Source organism: Corvus hawaiiensis, chromosome 1 (assembly GCF_020740725.1).
Source record: "Corvus hawaiiensis isolate bCorHaw1 chromosome 1, bCorHaw1.pri.cur, whole genome shotgun sequence".
NCBI lineage: Eukaryota > Metazoa > Chordata > Aves > Passeriformes > Corvidae > Corvus > Corvus hawaiiensis.
The window spans coordinates 13,342,151-13,359,106 of record NC_063213.1 but is presented as its reverse complement, the minus strand read 5'-3'; the positions used below and the strand labels follow the sequence as shown (position 1 = coordinate 13,359,106).

General features: G+C 44.6%; 1 long non-coding RNA gene across 4 annotated transcripts; it reads left to right on the top strand.

Annotated features, from left to right (window-relative positions):
- Positions 1-3,109: 3,109 nt before the first annotated feature.
- LOC125319110 lies at positions 3,110-14,813 on the top strand. 4 transcript variants are annotated; one of them, XR_007200610.1, is made up of 4 exons: positions 3,110-4,815; positions 7,525-7,743; positions 9,206-9,356; positions 10,327-13,292. It is a non-coding gene; the product is annotated as an uncharacterized LOC125319110 (long non-coding RNA). The 4 variants fall into 4 exon arrangements; XR_007200614.1 differs by having other exon boundaries at positions 9,206-10,430; positions 10,836-13,292; XR_007200592.1 differs by lacking the exons at positions 9,206-9,356; positions 10,327-13,292 and adding an exon at positions 14,663-14,813.
- The last annotated feature ends 2,143 nt before the right edge of the window (positions 14,814-16,956 follow it).

Sequence of the window (16,956 nt, the reverse complement as noted above, 5' to 3'; positions counted from 1 at the left end):
ATGAGAGAAGCTGTACTAGTTTGAAAACAAACCAGTGGGAGATCACAAGTCAGGATTATAATTTAATAGGAACATTAAAATAAATGCAATAGTACAAGAACACTGACAGAGTCAGGATGCAAGCTGACACACCCTGTTAGTCAGGGTGGTGGTAGCAGTCCAGATGAAGTGGTTCTGTTGAAGCAGGGATCCTGTAGAAGGGTCTGGTCTTCCTCTGAAGGTCCAGCGGTGGTTATGTAGTTCTTGTCCTCTGGGAATCCAGTAGGTAGGGCTGCTTGTGGTGTTCCAAACCTCAGATTATATTCAGGTAGGAATGCTTGGTTCCTCCCCCTGGGTGGAGCATCTCACAATGGGACAATGTAATTTTGAGTCATGCAGTGAGGCTTGATAGCCCATTAACAGAAGATAGCTCCCAGAGGGAGTTATCAGGGATGTGTCATGGAAGAGGTGAAGAACATTGCCCCACCTGGTTTTAACAGATGGTGATAGAATACATACTTTTGGTTACATCTTACAATGTAACCTAAGACAGAAGCAGACTCGCCTGAAGAACAGATTTGCTGCACAGACAGAACTTGACTTGCAGATTTAGTTGTACCTCATCACTGCAGAAGTGTTAGAGGGGGTGAAACCTTGAAGAGCATCCTGCATTCATGGTACACAGGAGAACTGCAATGGCATTTGTGAACCTGCTGTGGGAAATAGACCTATCTTAAGGTCCAGTAAATTGTTGCATGTCTAAACTTCAGATATCTGGTCCCAAATATGGTAAGTGGATCTCTCAGTGTGTACAGGCTCTCTACACAATACATGACTGCTTACATTAAAATTCAGAAAAGTTCATAGGAGTAGGCATAGAAAGTCTGTCTTCTCTCTCCAGATTCCTGGATATGCTAATTGCTTGAAGTGATACTTGTCTTACCTAACAACGGTAATCTAAACTCTAGGTATTTCTCCATAGTCTAGTTCTGTGTTTCAGTGGGATGGCAGGCAGTGTTTCTACAGTGCAGTCCATAACTCTGAGGATGGAGTTATTTGCCCTTGCTGAAGTCCTTTTCCTTCCACCAAACAAACAGTTCAGAGAAGAGCTAGGAACAGAGGGCTGATTTTTCAGTTGAAGTTAATCAAGATACACCCAAAACCAAGGTTATAAATTCCTGCCCCTTCCCAAGACAAATCAACTTTTATCTTGAAGAAAAAGTCCGGAGAGGAACAGCTGTGGTAAGGAAGGGGGGGTGATATTATCAGAATAATGATGTACAGACAGCAGACCCTGACGAGCATGGTAGCTGAAGACTTCCAGGGAGAGGTGAGATTGAATGTTCTTTGACAGAGTAGAAATTGGATACATCCTACACATCTGGGAGAGTGACCCTGATTCTGTGCTGTAGAAAATGCTCCATAAACATCCCAGGCATGGATGATGGCATTTTAAAGGGTAGCAATAGTGTTGTTGGCTTCGTATGTCAAGCTTGATCTGAAAGTATGAGGTAGGTTTTGCAACTTTGAAGCTAACTGAAAACTTTAATAGTATCAGGTTGTGTTCTGCATTCAGCTTAGGTTGAATGTAAGCAGCAGCTCTGTGAGCACAGAAAAAATTGTTGACAGGAGCAAAACTGTAGCCATGTCAGGAGCTCTTAAGACTGAGATATCCAAGTTCATTCACAACCCAAGTTCATTCACAAACCTTGTCTTTAGATCTGGCCTTGGTGCAGATACTTAAGTATCACGTTCTCATTAATATTTCTACTTTGGTGAATGTGGATATAATTAAGCTTGAAGTACAAAGATATCCATGACCATTAAATACTAGATAATGATTATTTTGTTTCTCTTTCCTCTTCCTTATCAGCTAGTATATTTTAACTTATTTAGCATTAAGTAAAAAAATATTTCTGAGTAGCTCCTAACCTTTTGAATGTATTCTGGAAATATTTTGTGGATATTTAGAGTTGAAAAGTTGCATAACAATACAAGAAGGGCTTAAGCTAATGTTTGACTCTGCAACTCGTGGGAATGAGTCAGCTATTTATTCGGAATTGAAAATACACAATCCCAGGAGGATATTATAAAGTGGTTTTGAGCTATTTTGTTAAAAATTGTTGGATTTTTGTCAATAGTTAATTGTAAGCAATGTTTTGTAAATGAGAGTTCCCTGTTACCTGTGAAACAGTCGCAGAATAAAAACCCAAAACTCTTTGCAAGATTTATTTTTTATTTTTCTTTGTTAGGGAGGAAGGCTTAAATTTGAACATCGTACAAACTGTATATTGCAATAAAGTTCCCCGACCCAAATATCTAGTCTAACCTAGATAGTTATTTAGTTTATGTGGGTTCCCAATGTCAACTTCAAAAGTTATGTTATTCAGATGAACAACATAAATTAATAATCAGTGCATATCTGAAAATGTTTGAAGATATTTTTGTCTTCATTTGCAGTACCATTTGCCACTGATGCTGACAGCTTTAGGACATGTGTGATTAGTTCTCTGTGCAGACAGAAAACTATTTCTAATCCTGTATTTATGCTTTTGTCTTACCAGTACCTCACAAAAAATCCTGATTTACAGCGTTGTTACGGATCTTGCTTCTCCAGTTCTCTATACCTGACCCATTCGATCCCATCTGGAAACCAGTGGTTGTCTTAAGCTCTTGCAGTTTCTGTGCACCTCACCATTCTCTACATAAATTGATTTGCATTAGGAGGTAGGATAGCAAAGGCTTTTAATTTTAATTCAACAGATCAGCTTGTTGAAATAAGTGTGTTAAAATAGTTATCTGTAAAAATGTGTGGTTTTTTTAGTCCATATAGTTAAATTGCATACATAATAGGGTAATACTGTCCCTGCTCCGCTCTGTGGGGTCCCGCGTGCACCCACAGAAGCACGGGTGGGTTCAGTGTTACACTCGGTAGCAAAGAGTCAAAAAGAGCATTTGGGTGCGTTCTGGCAGGAGCATTTGTTGCTGCTACACTGTCGAAGGTTGCAGAGGCAAATACCAACGTGATCCCGAAACTCACAGTTTTATCTGGGGGTGGGGAATAGGCAGAACTCAGGAACGGGGACCAATGGGGAACTCTGGGGGAGTGACGAGGGGTAGAGACCAACAGCCAACCAGGGCAGAACAATGCATTCTGGGAGAAGCCTTTCTGGTCACCCTAACATAGTGTTTCTTGTGATACTAGGGACTTGTCTGACTGAAAACTCTCTGTTCCTTGTAATGTAGGTTCACTGGCCACCACACTTCCTCCTTTCTAAAGTATTAAGCAAAGAGGCCTCCCCCAGGGACCCAAAAACCCAAATATCCCAAACTCACACAAAACAACAAAGTGATCAGAAGCACCCACAACCCAATGTCCCAACAAGTCCTCAAATCTTTCAGAGGATTTTCTCTCTGGATGCTAGAATGGATGCTCTTACGGGCAGAGGCGAGTTTGAAGCAGCACAGTTCTCTTTGTGCTGCAGCACAGTCCAAGCACTCACTGCTGGTGGTACCAGGAGCATCCAGAGGGCGGCAGGGTGATAGGTGTTGGGTGCTGGGCATCATGGTGGTGAATGCGGGCACAGGCTCTGGCAGTTGCTGCTGCTGGGGTTTCAAACAAAGTTAAAATTTTGCAATTTCAAACTGGGGGGCCTTTCCCTTCCCCCCTTCTCTTACTTCAAAGTCTGGGGAAAGGGGAATGGTATAACTAAACAAAGGTATGGGAACACGTGGTTAGGGAATAAAGAAAGGGGTGCAAGTTAACAGAAAACATCTCAACAGGAGTATTGGGGAGTGTGGCTGTGGGAAAGACAAAGCAGAGGGGTGCTGGTGGGGAATATTAACTGATGGGAAAGCAACAGAATGGGGTAGGATTTGGGGAGACACCACAGGTGTCTTGACTTATCCGTTCGAAGTCTTGTTTGTAGTTCTGATTGCAGGACGGTGAGTCTTTCTGTGGTGGACATTGGTGCTGTTTTGCATCATCTCTGTTGCCAAGCAGTAGTGGTCTGGTCTTTTGACTGTTCCCTGTTCATCTTGTTTGGCCTTGTGCCTACAGCAACAGTGTTTGCTGGGCTGGTGCAGGGCTTGTTTTCCTCTGGCAGTTTCCAGGTATCATCTGTGGCCTTCGGCTTCTTCACCCCAGTCTTTTGATCTTCACACTCAGCATCAGAATCTGAGAATTTACTGTTTTGTTTCTTTGGCTACTTTTCTGCTTGCTCTAGCTGCACCTGCAAGCTGGTCAAGTCGACTGCTTCCCTTACGATGTTTTCGCAGCTGTCTGGGAACAGTCTGAGTCCTACAGCCTGGCTCCTGCTAACCCCCTCTTTCTCTGCTCCTCTTGCAGCACAGGAGCAGAGGGTGTGGCCAGGGTCGACATGGAAGACACCACGCGGGCGGAGTTCTCACAGCTGGAGGAGCAGAGCGGCAGCAGCCGCGGCTTGGTAGCCTCAGGGCATTCGCATGGCAGCAGTGGAGCCAGGAGGGGGGGCGCCAGGGAGAAGCGTCCCTTTAGGAAGTGGCTCCAGCTTGCTGCCATAGCGGGGAAGGCCAGGTCTACCCGGCCGAGAATGAGAATGAACCCCTTTCAACCCTCGCACCACGTGGGCGGCCAGGGTGGGCCGTGGCAAGCGGCTGCGCAGGGCTCGGTCCCAGGCTAGCAGCGTGTCTGGCTTGGGCGTGCCCCCGCTTCGGCGGGGAGAGGCAGCCAGGCATGAGCCGGCAGGGGGTCGCGGGCGGCTGGGCGGCAGCGGTGATGAAAAGCGGCTGGGCATGTGCCCCGTCTAAGCAGCTGCGTAGGAAGGACAGTCCGGCGTCGGTCAGAAGAGCAAAGGGGTCAGTCGGCAGCCTTTGTCTGGGCTGAGTGTGCTGCTCGCTGCCTTAGTGCTTTTTGGCGGGGCTGGCGACCACTGCCTCTCTGCTGCGGCGCCGCCGGGGAGACTGAGAGTGGCGGGGTCAGGCTTTTCTAGCACTTGCCAAGCTGCCGCCGCTTTATCAGTATTTGTTCGGAGGGCACTAGATCCCCTCTGTTTTTGGTATCATCAGGCTGTGTCAAGCCTTCTCGGGAGTCCCCGAATGCCGCTTTTTTCTGCAGCTGCGGCTCCTTGGGGCTTATTTCGAAACTCCCACGGGGCCACCGGGGAAGGTCCGGCCCGGGGCTGTAGGTGCTGCCAGACTTTAGCTGTCGGGCGTTCTCGGACAGCAGCTCTAGCAGCTGTTCTTGGCTTGGTGCCGGCGCCGCTCTACGGCTTTGGCTTGGGGCTTCTCAAGCCGCGGTAGGAACCTGCTGGGGTCGTGACGCCGGGGCGGCCCCGCGGGCTTTGCGAGCGGGTGACTGCCGCTTTGCTCGCGGCTTCTACTGGGGCTCGAAGCCAGCTCGGCTGGGGCGCAGAGCCGGCGCTCAGGGGCAGGCTGAGCCTGGCAGGAGCGGCTGGTCCAGCACAGGGCTCGGCGCAGGCGGGCGCGGGTGCCAACACTTCGCAACCTCCCCTCATGAAGCAGGTGCGGGCGCTGCGTTCGTGCAGCAGCTCTCACAGCGCTTTGTGCTCCAGCGCACATAGCTGTAGCCTTTCTATGGCTGGGTAGCGAAGGGAGGGAGACACGGGAGGGGCCGCTGTCCCCGAGCATCTCGCAGTCTCCCCGGCTGCTACCACCCCCACTTTCGGCCTCGGCCGTGTGGGAACGTGATGTGGATTGGGTCTCACGAGCGGGACCACCGATGGAGGGCACAGGGGGAAGAGGCAGGGTCCGCGGCTGGGAAGGGACCCCCGGCAGAAGGGGAGGGACCTGACGCAACACGGATCGAGGCGTGGGGGGGGCAGGGGGGCCGCACGCGGGGACATGGCGGGAGCGGGGGGGGAGGGGGACCGCGTGTGTGCAAAAAGCCCGCCACGCCTGCCGCGGCTTCCACGGGCCGTCCGCCATCTTGTTTGAGGGGAGTGGAGGCGGCAGAATTAAAAATAAAGGGAGCAGCTGCGATTGCAGGACCGATTCTGTTGCCACCACGATCTTGGAGCAAATTTAAAGTAGAGAAAACCGGGGAAATGGGTACGGGGAAAAGGTTTGGGGAGGAACTCGGGGTAGCCTGGCCATTGCCACCCCGGGCAGGGAACAAAAGAAATCAGGAGGAGGCAGGCAGACGGTAGCAAACCTGTGCACTCTGGCAGAATCCATCTCCCGGTTTCTCTTGAAGCAGGGAAGAGGGAACAGGGATGCAGGGAGAGGGAAGTGGTAAAGGGTTTTTAAAACTGGGGTTAACATTTCCCAACCATTTCACAAGACTATCAACAGCTTTTGCTAGCTTGTAAAGCAGGTAACTTTTTCCCAACATGAACAACCATCGCACAAAGCGTTTTAAATACTCAACTAACCACTGCTTAAATAACCACTGAACAAAATGTTTTAAACCTTCCCTGGTATAACGAAAATTTTCCCGAACAAGGACTCTTAGAACTGGGAGAAAAACTCCTCGCAGGAGATGAGAAAACTCTGCCCCCATCTTCCTCTCTCCTCAACCCTTGAGATAAAAGGCAATTAACAAAAAAAGGATACAAAAGTAACCCATATTACCCTAGAGGGTCAAATAAAAGTCTCGAGGATGGTCCACCAACTTTAGACCAGTCTTCTCTTTCCCTAGAAGGTTGTTGGTCTCCCCCGCTGAGTCCCTGATAGAACTCAGAGGTTTCTTTGGGGCTATGGCTGCTCAAATGCGACTTAAATCCAGGAACTACTGGAGATGCTGTCGGGGATGGTCCGAGGCTGTCCACGTTGAGGCGCCATTTAATACTGTCCCTGCCCGGCTCTGTGGGGTCCCACATGCACGCACAGAAGCACGGGTGGGTTCAGTGTTACACTCGGTAGCAAAGAGTTGAGAAGGGCATTTGGGTGCGTTCTGGCAGGAGCACTTATTGCTTCTACACTGTCGGAGGTTGCAGAGGCAAATACCAACGTGATCCTGAAACTCACAGTTTTACCCGGGGGCGGGGAAAAGGCGGGACTGGGGAACAGGGACCAATGGGGAACTCTGGGGGAGTGACGAGGGGTAGAGACCGACAGCCAACCAGGGAATCCAAACTGGGATAGATTAACATAACAGAACTATACATCCTGGGAGAAACCTTTCTGGTCACCCTAACATAGAGTGGTTCTTGTGATACTAGGGACTTGTCTGACTGAAAACTCTCTGTTCCTTTAATGTATGTTCACCGGCCACCATAATAGGGTTCCAACACATCCGTGGAGTAACTATAGACTTCAAGACACTCAGATCAATGGTGAAAATAACAATGGTATAAAGAGTTGCAAAACTGAGATCCTTATTTTCCCAAAAAGAGATGGAGACATGTATTCCTTTCTCAGGAACTCCCACAGACCCTGAGGTAGTCTCTTCTGGCAACCCATCAGCACCTCAATACTTTTTTCAGCAGTGTTTTTCCCTTTATTGTATAAAGGAAATTGGTTAGTGATTAAGGCACTTGCCTTCTGCTATGGCTGGTAAAAATACTTGGTTTGCAATGGAATAATGTTTAATCTCTTTTCTTTTAGGAAAAAAACCCCTAAACTCAAATCAAACATAAAACATCAGTGAAAGCTTCTTTCTTGACAGCTCAGGAGTGTGAAACCCCAGAAAGATTAGAAGAACATTAAAGTTCCCTGTGATATCTTCCATTGGTCTCTTCTGATCTGAAAAGACCAGTGGGTGTGATGAAGATTCCATCTGTTTCTGGCTTTTCATAAAATCAACTCTGGAAAGTATAAAATGAGGTGAGCAGGGTTCTCTTTTGTTGGAAACTGTTCTGATACCACAAATGCCATTTAACTTATATCTGTGATGTCCGTAACACAAGAAGAGAAGATGGTTAGAGTGCCTGCTCTGATATGGTAGTTCCTATACTCCCCATGGATATGTGATGAAGGAACAGGACTAAGCAATTAAAATGCATTTCAAAATAAGACAACGAGCAGAACAGAATATCTCATGTGCACTTCTCTGTGCTACATACATTAAATGCCTGGAGCAAATGTGTGTTTGATAATGCTTAGTTAATGGCATAATGCCTCTCTCATTGTGGTGTTTACTTCTGTGGCTTCAGAATCTCAAATCTGTGAACTTGTAAGCCAATTCCTATTCCCACTATAGCCAAAAAGGAATAAGGATAAGGAATAAGGTCTAAATAGACCTTATTTCACCAGTAGTGAAATCCTGATACTTCAGTCTGTTGCATAAGCTTCCTGTCCAATGCTTGGGGATGATAGTCTTCCAAAGGAAATTCTGTAAATCACATGGGAGTTCTGCTGAGTTGGGTGGTTAGTGAAGATAGCACAGCTTTATGTGCAGATGTTTGAGCTGAAAACAGCATTTGTCCCACATCTTGTATATGGATCCAATGTGAAAAATGCTAATCCCAGTTGTGCAACATTTCTCTGTTTCAGGCCTTGTTAGAGAGCTGGGTTTTGGGTTTATTCAGGCCTAGTGTTTAAATCCACTTGTTCTACAGTCAGATAAGGTCTTGTATCACTGGAGTCTGAGGGTTTGCATTCTATTTGTCATTTGTAAAAAATGCATTTTTATTTTGTAGGAGTGACTTAATCTTGCTTTCTTTGATTTTGTGCTGGTTTTGGCTGGGGTAGTTAATTTTCTTCATAGTAACTGGTATGTGGCTGTGCTTCAAACCTGTGCTGAGAGCAGTGCTGATGACACAGAGACGCTTCAGCTATTGCTGAGCAGTGCTGATACAGCATCGAGGCCTTTTCTGCTTCTTGTGAGGAGGCTGGGGTGGCACAAGAAGCTGACCCCAGCTGACTGAAGGCATATCCACATGCTGATGCAATGACTCCACATGGTGTCATTCTCTGCATATAAGTCTGGGGGAAGAAGGAAGGGGTGGATGTTCAGAGCAGTGGTGTTTGTCTTTCCAAGTCACTGACACATGTGATGGAGCCCTGCTGTCCTGGGGATGGCTGAACAACTGCCTCCCCATGGGAAGTGGTGAATGAATTCCTTGTTTTGCTTTGCTTGCATACACGGCTTTTGCTTTACCTGTTAAGCTGTATTTATCTCAACACGTGAGTTTTTTCACGTTTACTATTCCAATTTCTCCTGTATCCCAACATGAGAAGAGTGAGGCTGCATGGATCTGAGCTGCTGGCTGGGCTTGAACCATGACAGACTTGTTAGCTAAGTACAGAAATGAGGCAAGGTTCACTTTAAATGTGTATTCCCCAGAGAGCTGCCCTAAAACAGGATGGAGGTGGTGGACTCCTGTGCGTACACAAGGATTGGGATATGCCTGAGCTGGGATTTCTGTCCCAGGGCTGTTGGCAAACCTGTGCCTTATGCAGATTCCAAGTTCTGCAGCAGAAAATTGACAGTGGAGGTAGGAATTGTTTCTTTATTAAGTTACATTTATAGATATTCCAAAGTTACTTGTAGATGGACAATTTTTTCTTGAGTATACGGGGTACAATAACCAAGACAGCCACTACTCATCACTGTTTGTACTGTGGGTGAGGGAAGCTTCAAAGATGTAAATGATGCTAAGATGTATAAAATAAAGGTATTAAAAAGGGCCTGTGTCCCTCCTTTGGAAATGAAAATAACCCCTGGAGTGCTTTGACAGAGAAAAGAAAGTAGGATTTCTCAGATTTCAGGGACAAGAAAAAGCAAGAATACTTGGTATACACAGCTGTGAATATACAATGTTGTAAACTTTTCAGGAAATGTGAAAAATCAGTGTAGGTAGAGATGACAGGCAGATGACATGGACAATGCATTAGTCCAATATCAACATATCAGGGTCTTGAAATGATTGACAAAATCTGAAAAACCTTGATCTCTGCCCATAAAATATTTCCAGGGGAAGTCCTAGATGTGTACAGTAACAGGTAAAAAAAGTATTTCTGTAAATAAAAGTATTTGTGAGATACGTGAAACAATACACAAGTATCTTTATCTCAAAAGTGCTCAGAACTAAAACTGCCCACTCTTCACCTAGACTTCAAGAACTGAAGGAATAATTTTTCTCTTATTTACAGTGGAATTCAGTAAACTTTGAAACAGCTGCAAGGAAGCTAAGATTTAATTCTTCCAGCCTACGCTTGTTCTACAAGTGTGTGAAAATTAGTTTTCTAGGACTCTCATGCCAATGTTTCACATAAAAATAATACTGTATAATCTCAGAGGTGTTAGGAAGAACTGAGAAAGCCTTGCATTTTTAGGCCCTTCCTCAAAGGGTAAATCACCTCAAATTTATTGTAACTGGTTATATCCTGATGTAACATATTTTTGTTGGTTTTGTGAAGGTAACAGGCAGATAAAATCCTTCTCAATCTTCTCTATTGTATCAGCTCCTCTTATGCTCAAGTAGGTTGCTAGAAGTCAAGACCAGCATGACATCACAACTTTGGAAGTAGAATCACATAGCTTGCAGTTTCCACACGTCTAACTAATAGTAAGTTGGAGTGGGTGAGTGATTGTGCAATAGCTGTTAGTGTTTTCTTTTTGAGAAGTGAAGTGGCATTGAAAGAGATTAGTTTTCACTTGGTTATATAGCCTCTCATTTCCATGAAAATTTTTGTCAAAAAATATATAACTTCTCCTTTGACAGAACATTACAATTGTAACTTCCCTTTGGCACAGTAGAAAACTTCCCATCTTTTACTTAAAAATATGTTTCAAGTATTGCATCAGCAGAGATCCAGCAACTGTACTTGTGAAATGAGATAATTCAAAATTATTATTTCCAGCATGATAGGTAAATGTAACAGGTTAGTAAAAAGCCAGTGCTTGTTTGAGCATCTGTGTTATATATTTCTGATTCTTGGTCTGTGCTTACCAATGCTGTCTGATGTTCCAGGTTCTTGAAGTGGAAGCAAATGCTATAACCACAACAAAGAGAACAGCACAGTGGAAGATTTAAAATAAACTGCTGAAGCTACAGTCGTCTGGCACTAGTCAAATTCACATGATTAAAAATCCTCTCCTGCTTTTATTTCAGCACCTTAGAAGAAACATTGAAATGTCCTGCAAAAGCCACTGGCAATGTAAGAGTAGTTACAGAGAGGATTCATGAGAATATGTTTTCTCTTGGACATGATTCGAAAATTTAGGCTGCTGTCTCAGTCACTTAAGCTCCTTGAGTGAGACCATGACCCAGAAAAACAGTCCTATCTTTCCCCAGTCACATATTTCCACTGCTTCTCCTGAGCCAGTAATAATGTTAGCACAATTACATGGTTAGCTGGGTTAGAGACTAGCTGAAAACTTTGCCCAATTTAGCTTCAAGCAGAACAGGCTGATAGAGCTTCCTCTATGGCCATACAAATAATAATGTGGGCAGGGGGAAACAGACATTATCCTGCATGTGGGAGATCAGGACAGCTGGTTTTGTAACAGTGAACACATGATTCACAGTGAGTGCCAGATAGTATATCTTGTGGTTTTGAGGAGATGAATGTAAAAGTTGGGAAACTATCATCGGGGGCAGCAAAAGTTCCCAACTCACATGCATCCAGAAGGAATTGCACACAAGGATTTTCCTTCCTCTGGTTATGTACTGGTCCCAGAAAGAGGGACAGTTTTGTATCTTTCAGTGTTGGCCATTTTGAAATACTCTGTGTACCATTAGTAGGATCTAGAAGAAGTTCTGTGTAAACTGAGATTTTCTGTGGTGCAAGTGAAAATTAGGCTGTTGGATCTTGTTTACTTTCAGTGGAAAGGAGGCCTTTACCTCCAAAGCTCAGAGTGGCAAAACTCCCTTCTGAAAAGGTCCTTGTATATTCATTCAAGTGTTGCAGTCATTAGGCCAGAGCAATTTGACTCAATCTTTGAGACTGACCCTACCATGCAGTTTTTACTGATGCTCTATTCTGCAGGGGCCCCTGATACATTTACTACTGTGATGGCATCTGCAAAATTGTACATTAAGTTTAAGCAGGATATCTTGAAGAGTGAGCACTTGCAGTGAGGCAGTTAACTCAGTGGTTGTATTTCTGCTTCTTCAAGTGGTTCTTCTGGGAAGTTTTGTTCTGCAAAGCTGGTTTAAGTTTTTTGTTTTGTTTTTGGCACTTTTTAAAACTCGTATCAATGGGATTGTGCATGATTAAGGGTATAGATCAAACTCAAAGAGTCTGTGAGTCCTAATGCTCTAGATGAGTGATAGAAAATTTATTTTGCATTACATAACGTATAATTTTTTCTCCTTTTGTTTGCTACATTGTGGCCAGCAGTCTGATTTATCCTCAACCTAAATACTTTGCCAACACATATTTGATTAGAAATATTAGCCATTACCAAGACACATACTTTAGCTATGTAGGCAATTCCACACCAGCTGTGAAGTCTTAAGATAACTCAGTCTGAACAACTGGGAAAATTATGAAACCAATTAACAGACTCAGACAAAATACTGTATTATCCTTATGGATAAACCACCATATTAAACAGTGAGTTGTATCTTTGTCAACTTTCTTTTGGACAAAAACAATTAAGGTTCAGGTTATAGACTTCGTAAGCTTGAATACATAATTAGAGTCCGAAGATTGGATTTCACTGGTCTTCAGTCTTTAAGGGGCAGCTGCAAACATCTGACCTGAATTGCCTAAGCACTCCAAAGAAGGAAGTTTGCTTTGTAATCTTGTACCAAATTTTATAATTCATGTAACTCACCCAGTATTAGAAATTATTTTAACTCAGAGATTACAGAAACGAAAAAGTATTTTTTGTTGCATTTTTGCCATTTATTGGAAAGGTCATTTAGAAATTTTACTATAAAATTTGAAGAAAATGGGCATATGCTTATAGACAGATATTCTGTCGTTTGTTATACAAGATATTTTCATGGTTTTCAAAATGAATTTGAGGAGGTCTGTCTTTTCTGTTTGGAGCCAAGCTTATCTAGGAGGGCTACAATTTATCATCATATCTTGTTAAATACTTTTATGTTATTCTTTAGACCTTAACTGCCAAATTATGTGACAGTTCAAAGTTCCTGGAATGTAAAAATCTGGGTCTCTAAATCATTTCTAGTTAAGTAGCTTTAAAGTAAAGGGACACTCATCACTGAACTAATCGGTGTTATAAAAGTGTCACATGCATGAGCACAACAGAAGTATGCTGCAGTAAACCTGGTGATGCAGTGAGCTGGACCTAAGAAAATACCTGTTTTAATGCATGCATTTTATTCCCTGAAGCACTCCCTAAGGGGCATTTTTTGAGTGACAGCAGAGGACACTTGGGTAAAGTGTTAGCTGAAGAGTTCCAGCAGTGAAGGGTAGCATTAACTTTGAATGAAAACCAGCAAGCTTGTTCCTTGCTCAAGATAAAAATGTCTTCATTAAATTATATTTTCTTTAATTTAACGTATAAGTCAAATTGTCTAGATTCTTCCCAGTGTTAGTCAGCAGTTTCCTACAGAAATGGCTGTACTGAGTTCCCTTAAACCACACATTGCCAGAAGCAACTGCAGGTCGTGGGGCAGTTGGCTGGTTGGCATGACCATGGCAGTTGGCATGACCATGGCTGGTCAGCTGCTGAAATTCTAGAGCTGCCAGAAGGACTGCAGGACACTGAAAATATATAAAAATTTTCTCTTTAGGAGTTTAAAAAGTATGGCTAATTTTGCCTTTTGATTATTTAGAATACTTGCACAATAGTTTAGTTGTATTTTTATTAGTTGCATTTGGTTTTATTTTCATGTTTGCTAGGACACTTTATTCTTTACTTCACCATAAAGTCCTGCTTCTTTAGCTGCTTTAATTCTTGTCACTTTTAACTGTGTGAAATGGATTCCCAGACAGCCAACAGGAAGTGTTTTTAGGTCAGCAGCTAATTTTCCCAGGCCCATTTTGCAGACTCCTATGACTTGTACCAAGTCTATTTATAAAGATGACTTTTTTAACCTATGAACTTGCTATCCTCACGTTGGCATTTTTTCTATCAACTGATGTATCTGCTTGTTGAATGATGGTGACAGCAAAGTTAATAAGCTACACAAGGGGCAAAATGCATTACAACAGACAAGAATTTAATCATTTAATGATGGTCCAGGCACTGCCTGCATCCTGCAGTGTTGGTGTGCATGTCAGAAGCACCACAGGAGGACAGCACATCTGTGATTACAGAGTAATATCTCCATTTTATTTACTTGGTCCCCTTTCCTGCAACACATGAACAACTTGCTTTTTTAAAGATTTTAGTCTTAAAAAAAAACCCTTTCATATGGTGAGATTCTATGATTCCCATTCACTGAAGGGGATATGAGATATGGGGGTTAAGTGGTTTTCAAAATTCTTGCACAGTCTGCAATGGAGCAGAAAAATGAACTTGGGTTCCTTGACTGTGGGCATATCTATGGGTGGTTATTCTCAAAAATAAAGCAATCATTAATATTGTCTCTGTGGTTTTCTAGTTTAAAATGTGATAACAAAAAAACATGAGCTTCATGTTGGGGCTCCCCCGCTGCCATGTGGTCCTGGGAGAGGGGCCCTGGGGGGAGACTAGGGGTTTCCCTGCCCTGGTCAGCCTTGTTCCCATTGGTTGGTTTGTGTTCCCCTGCACAGGCAAGGACCCTTGGGTCCCGTGATTGCCGCAGTTCCTCGGCAGAGCCCCGGCCATGTGGGTGGAGAAATAAACATCTCTGAAACAGCTATCAAGAATTTGTCCATATATGTTTCTTTTCCACAGGCCTTGTTGATTGATACGCATGTTGCAGTATCCCCGCTGTAACAAATGGTGGTTAATGCGAGCAGAACGATCCCTGATCCCTAAGGACAGTGACTGTGATTTGTGAGTAAACTCTGGATTTCTCTTCTTGTTTTTATTTTGCTATTCCATCTCTAAACTATGGAGGAACCGTGGAAAGACTCTTGGCTCTCCGAGCTGCATATGGACATTTATCTTAAACTTGAAAAGATTCTTGAGCAACGATTTGTAAATTTTAGCTTAATTCAAGCTCAAAAGGAACTGAAACATTTCCTCTCATGGTTGTTTAAGAACTTTTTCTACGTTTCTCGGGACTTCATTCTTACCAAAGACTTTTGGAAGACCGTTTGGACACAGTTAATATTGGAGTCAAAATATATGCCGATGGAAGAATATTTTCGTGAATATTATTTAATTACTGAGACTGTTGAGCAATGGCAGCTGTGTCTCGGCGAAGGGAAGCCTGGCGACCGTGCGACCCAGGCCATGTGGACCGAGCGCTCTGTGAGCAGCAGTGAGGCAGTTCCCGCGCACGGGTGGAGCGGCGTGAGCTGCAGTGTTGGCAGTGGAGCGAGGCGCAGTGGGAGCCCGCCCGGCCCCGCACAGCGCGTGGTGGAGCGAGCCCCGTGAACGCCCGACCGAGAGGGGCGGCGTGCGGGTGGTGGCTGGCGGCGGTGGAGCGGAGCCGCACCCAGCCGAAACGTGCGCTGGAGCAGGGTGCAGGGGGGGTCGTCGCTCGGGGGCCTGGCCGAGACGTGGGCGCGGGCCCAGGCAGCAGCAGCGCAGCTGAGAGCAGAGGCGGTCGTAGCACACAGGGAGCTGAGCGGTGCGGCCCAGCCCACGCGGCCCCGAATGCGACCCCGGGAAGAGCGCGCAGGCACGAGCAGCCCTGACAGTCCCAGCAGCACTGACAACCCTGGCAATTCCAACACGGGAGCGAGCGAAAGAGAAAGAGCAAAAATGCAGCGAGACAGAAAACAGCAGCCACTTGGAAAAAGGAAAAAATCATTGTAGCCAAGGTTTTAGGAATAGTAAAATGGTATAATGTTAAGCAAAATCATGGTTTTATAACAAGGTGTGACAACCTGCAAGACATATTCGTTCATAGAACTGCTATTAAAAAGAATAACCCTGAAAAATGCATCCCAAGCTTGGGAGATGGAGAGGTGGTGGAATTCAAAATTGTGCAAGGTAGAAAAGGGTTACAAGCATCGCAGGTCACTGGGCCTGATGGTGTTCCTGTGAAAGGCAGTATATATGCTAAAAATCGTAGTCATGTTAGACAATATCTCCATTGTAGGCCCCCCCTACAGTCTCCCTTTCCTAATCCCACCTTTCCCTTTTACCCTATGTCCTGTTACCCCCAGTGTATTCCTAATCCGTTTTTTCACCCATGGTTTCCCTCACAAAACCATGCCTTTGCCAATTGTTTCCCCAAAAATCCCTTTCCAATGCCGAGTGGGGGATGAAGAGGGGAAGGGAAGAAATTAACTATTGTTGTTTAGAGTTCCAACAGGTACAAATGGAAGAAACCCTCTCCTGCCTCAGTTTCCCCACAAAGCTTGCTCGGAGAGTCCTGTCTCCCTTCTGTCAGCCTTAAGATGTTCCAGAGAATCTGTTTGGACATTTAAAGACTCAGGAGGGTGGCTTGTTTTGTTTTGAAACTGTCCTTGTTATATCATGTTTATCCAGTTGTTTTCAATGTTAAGTTCTAAATCTCTTTTTGTTAAAAATAAATGGGTGAAATGTTGGGGCCCTCCCCCTCGCCATGTGGTCCAGGGGTTTCCCTGCCCCTGCTCAGCCTCGTTCCCCATTGGTTGTTTTGTGTTCCCTGCGCGGGCAGGGACCCTCGCGTCCCGTGATTGAGCAGAGCTGGCAGAGCCAGCAGAGCCCCGGCCATGCGGCTGGGGAAATAAACATCTCTGAAACATCTATCAAGAATTGGTCCATAGATATTTCTTTTCCACGGGCCTCATTGATTGATACGCGTGTTGCAGTTTCCCCACTGTAACAGCTTCACCTGATAAAAGGAGAAAGCTTTCTTCTTTTTTTCCCCCCTCCCCCAACTAATGGAAACTTAATCTAAGGATCATGCCAGCTTTTACTGTATTTGAGGGGAAATTTTTAAATGTTCACATGGAAGCCTCAATTTTAGTTCTGTAGGCTTGCTTATGTCCTGGATACTTTTTCATTGAGAGGGAAAGAACTCTGGAATACAAAGAGGTAACATTTTTATTACTTTTATTGATTTTGTAGCCTTTCTTCTCAAAGGACAT